The following is a 5,103-nucleotide window of genomic DNA, read 5'->3' on the forward strand; positions in this document are numbered from 1 at the left end:
TTTATATACATTTAGGTCGTTTAGTCATGTGGTTTCCAACCTAGGGGTCAGGCCCCTCCAAAGGGTCACAAAATAAATCTGAGGGGTTGTGAGATATGTCAGGGTGAGGAAAGAAAAAAAAGTAACAAATTATTGTATTAGTGGAATTGCTAATAACTCCTAGACATTTGAAACGTGACAAGAAAGAGGTTTGAATTTTATTTATTAAGCTTCATATTATCTTTATGTAAACTCTTGATCTGAAAAGTAGCTAGTAACTACAGCTGTCAGATAAATGTAAATAGAATCTAAACTACAATTTCCCTCTAGAATGTAGTGGAGTAGAAGTATAAAGTAGCCTAACATGGAAATATTCTAGGGAACAACACAAGTGCTCCTTTGATTATGCTTTTCTTTAGAGACCTGTGAATTCTAATAAATAGATTCATCACAGATAGTTGAACAATCCTCTCACCACTCTTCCTGCTAGTATATAAAAATTAACAAAATGAAACCTGTGGATGTTTAGTGTCAGGGACACTTTCACCCCCCGATAAATTTTCCTTTTACAGAGAGACATCATGGTTGGCTTCTGGTGACTGAAATTATTAAAAATTTATATGAATCCATAGTTTTTATAGATCATTTATGCACAAATTTACTTTCTTTGTTTATCATGGTCCAACACACTCACTTTAGCCCATTGCAACAACCTGTTTGAACCAGAAATACATTAAACTATAGCACAAAAATATAATTTTGCATATCATTTACTAAGACCCCATTGGGAGTTGAACTTCCTGGAAAACAGTGAAAGTGATCTATTGCACGGAAGGCATAACTTTTTTCACCCAATAAAACCACCACACACTTGTGAACAACCCTGCTGCTCCATGCCTATGAGCAAACAAATTTCCTCCTTCTAACTAAAATCCTATTGGTTTAAACTTTTGTTGACGCCCTGCTCGGCTGCTTGTGTGACTGCACCTTCACCCTTGTGGTTACATGATGATTCACAAAGTCTAGACAACCCCAATCTATTAAAAACCTGTATTGTTTATCAAAGAATCATCACTGTTTAAAATGGTTTACAGGTTATGACTGTGGAGCGCCATGTAGAGTTGGCTTTCAGGGGGGAAATCAGCAATTTATTCATGCATTGGTAGAAGTTTAATGAATTTATCCATTCATCAGTGACTTGGGAGGAATCAGCCCACTAAATGCAAGTAGGGAAACCAATGTTCCAGATTTCCCTTCCATCACTTTATCCTGTGTAAGGTTACTGCAGCACAATCTCCCCACAGTATGCAGAAGCTGAAATGGGTCTACTGTTGAAGATCACAGGAGCTGGACTGGGACCTTGTTGGGCACAAAGTATAACAGGAACAAGGTGCTCCAATTCTGTCCTCGTTCACAGCTGGCCTCTTCTCTCACAGCAAAAAAAAAGGAAAGAAGAAAGCATATTTATATCTGGAGCTTACGTAACTTCCAGAACTGCTGTCGGGACAATGGTAGCTGGCTACATGAAGTTCTTGGATGCTAAGTGCCTGCAAGTGCCCTCTCACTTACTTTGGAGGTTCTGCCTTTGCCTCTGCGTCAATATTCAGATCCAGAAGATTTCTATTTCAAAAACCAGACCTCACTACAGCTATCCACAGATCCCCAGCAGACACTCAGGCTAAAACCACAGGCTCCACTTATTCTGCTCACTGCCCACTCACAGTCAGTGAGATTATCGTTAGTCATCATCAGTATCGACTTATGGTTTGAAGTTCTTTTTAAACTTGTGTGTGTGTGTGTGTGTGTGTGTGTGTGAGGAGGGGGGGGGGGGTCCATCTGTATGAGCTAAAGCCTTTGCATCAGTCCTCACGGTGACATAATTTTCGAGAGAACCCCTTCAGTGCCAAAGCTCTTATGAAAAGGAAATCCCCATGCCGGACCCCCTCCATGGCTCACTCTCTCTTTCCCTTCAGTGGCACATACTGGGGGACTGTGCTAGTCTCAGAGCCAGTCACACAACATTTTCCACACAGCACTGTCAGTCTTCCAACAGCATTTGCCTTCCCCTTTTGCTTACAGCTCTCATTTGCATGAGGGAAATGAGCCGTAGCCTCCAGAGCATAAAAAAGAAAAGAGATTTCCCTCCACCTTGCATGTGATGCATCACAAACCCATTGTATCTCCATCTAAGGCAAGACATGACATTGTCTGTGCACCTTGACCTGAATTCAGGTTTTTGTATTTGATATGAAATCAAAATCATACACACACAAAAGTTTTTCAAGGGATTTTGCATTTGAATCCTCTCTGCAGCTTGTGTGAAAGACGGAAGTGTTGGGGACAAACAGCTGCTGCTGCCATTGACTTTGAATCAAGGAGATGTGATGCACATCAAAAAAAAAAAACAGTCTGGAGCAGCTGAACCTGACAAGCAGCCCAAGTGGCAAGTCAACCCCACCCAGCTGCCTCTCCATTAATAAACCTCTCTCCTCTTTTCCTGTTTCTCCTTCCCCTCTTCCCTGTTTGGGGGCTCTGCACATCTGTGAGAGAGGCATCATTTCACAGTCTGGCGCAGCAGGATGCCACGCAGCCTGTCAGCCCCAGGAAAAGAAGGGAAATGTTTTATGTTAGAGGAGAACTGTCTGCTTTCATGCTGTCTTAATATCAACCCAATATTTTCAATACAGTTCTCCAATGATATTTGAAATTGCAATATCCAATATTAAAGAGATTTAAAGGTATTTCTGTGTAGATGGAAAAGATTAACCTGTTCTTTCTTCATTCTATCTGCCCTTGCAGGAAGCTGGTCCATTTTGTGCCATAAAGAAATCAAAAAGTATTCCCAAAATCTGACCATGTGACCCTCAGAGTGCTGTAGAAGCCGGTAGAGGGGGTTTATGCAGCTGTGGAGTGGCTGTAATTATCTTAATGTTGCACAGAAGCGACGTGTTTGATGTGATTTAACACCTTTAATAAGACATGATTTAACAAGGAAAGTTCTCTCATTATTTGCAGTGGCATCATCTTTGATAAGAGATGTAAGTAGCACACAGAGAGTTCAGGCTTTTACATAGAAAATACAGAGCTGCAGTGTTTTTAACGTTTCTATTTTCTTAAATGGGTGTCAGTTTTCCACCGTTGTGTTTGCCATTCAGTAAGCTCAGGGCTCCAGTTTGAGGTTAGTTTCCTATGAGGTTGGGTGCTCCCTGTTTGCAACCAGCTCACTGGTCAGTGCACTTTGTGTTGAAGATATTACAGCCTTGCTAGTCCAGTCTTGACTTTACGGTCGTCTACAACACGGGTGGAGGTAATCATTATTGTATCTGGTTGGCACCAGAAGTTTGTTTAAATTGGAACTCCACTGATTTTACACATCAAAGTCTGTTTACAGATCTTGGGGAGTACTACTTCATATGTGAAAAAGGTTGTAAGAAAGCCTTTTGTGAAGTCTGATTATTGTCCTCAAGTGTTGTCACAGTATCAGCATTGGATGGAGCTGAAGACTGAAGTTTGAAAATGAATGATATCTGGGGGTGTGGAGTTAGAAATAAGTGAGCTTGGCTCCCCACCTGGACTTGAGGCCAATGATGATGATCAATATTGATCCGTTTTGTTCTAAACTGTCAGTCTGAAAATGACTGTTTGAGATTGTATTGTATAAAATCTGACAGAATGTGATGGCCGAGCAAAAGTAGCTCATTTTCTATTTGCAAGTCTAACTTTTCAAAAGGATGTGAATAAATCAAGACAAATTGAGACATTGAAGTAGTTGCCAATCAGTGCCGCAGGCAGTACTAATGCCATTGTCAAGCTGTTGTCAAGCGTTGTGAAGCTCTGCACCAGAACTGAGGAGGAGTAATAACAACAATGGCGACGGCTATTGATGTCAGAGCTCCTGATTTTCCTTGCGTTTCCCTGTGTTTTCTCTGTCTCCTCCTCCCCTGTGTGTGTGTGTGTGTGTGTGTGTGTGTGTTGTGGGCACAGCTTACCTCTCCTGGCATCTGGCACATCTCCACACCTGTCTACAATCGGCTCATTAACTCTTAGTTCAAGTACACCAGCTCTCCTGCCATTCGTTGTCAGATTGTTCTGTCTAACTCTGTGGTAGTGTGACTCTCGGCTAAATTGACTTTGAAGATTTCTCTAGTGCACACTATAGAAATCTTCAAAGTCATTTTGGGGGTTTTCTCAGCGCCCTTGGCTGACTTGGTTTTTCTCTTGGCCCAGCCATCTACCCACTCGCCACCTCAGCTCACTTTCCAGCCATTCTCCACTCTCATCAGCCTGCCTGCCTCATTAAACTTTTTACTAAACAGCTCCCTCTGTATCTGAGTCTGCTTCTGGGTCCGCCTAAAACAAAACCAAACTATCGAGGCTGTTAAATAGAAAAGTAATTAGTTTGTTTGTTTACTTCACTCGACTCCACTCTTAAAACCCCAGCAAAACCAACTTGTTCTCACTCCCAACTTGTCAAATACAGTTGCCTTCCTTTTCAAAATATGCTGCTGTAGGTATCCCTAAAGTGCACAGTGCTCTGCGGTCAGGTTAGCAACAATAAATATGCTACTCCCTGTCATATTTCCAATAATAAAAATGCAGCGTCAGGTTAAAATTTTATGTTTGATGTTGTGAAACAGTAGCACTTTGTTTAGATTGTAAAATATTGTAAGTCATGTAATGTACCCAATGTGACTCACGTATGTAACATAAGTTCACTTACATACGTTACTTAAAAGAAAGAATTTTCTTTTGGTTTGACACAGGACTCAAACAGGGGTCCCCTGGGTTAAAGTCCTGTGTTTGTTTGTCCCATCCATGGACTTGACTCACTTGACTTTGACGGAGGGTGAGTCCAGAAATTATGCAAGAGGGTCTCTAGTGATTGGTTAGTTTAAATCAAATCCCCCCTACCCCACGGAAATCTGTTAGAGTGGAAGCAATGTCAAACTGAAGATGGAAATGGTTTGTACCAAGTTGACAATTGTGTCTTGTATCAGACAAAGCCACTGTGAGATTATGGTTAATGCTGAAATATAGTGTAACAGTAATACAAGCTGAGAAGACTTATTAAGTCAGCGACGTGGCTCAAAACACTCATTTACGCAGTATCACACAACATCTTTC

Source organism: Micropterus salmoides, unplaced genomic scaffold (assembly GCF_014851395.1).
Source record: "Micropterus salmoides isolate LMB-PRFRI ecotype aquatic unplaced genomic scaffold, ASM1485139v1 Ms_hic_scaffold_9, whole genome shotgun sequence".
In the NCBI taxonomy this organism is placed as follows: Eukaryota; Metazoa; Chordata; class Actinopteri; order Centrarchiformes; family Centrarchidae; genus Micropterus; species Micropterus salmoides.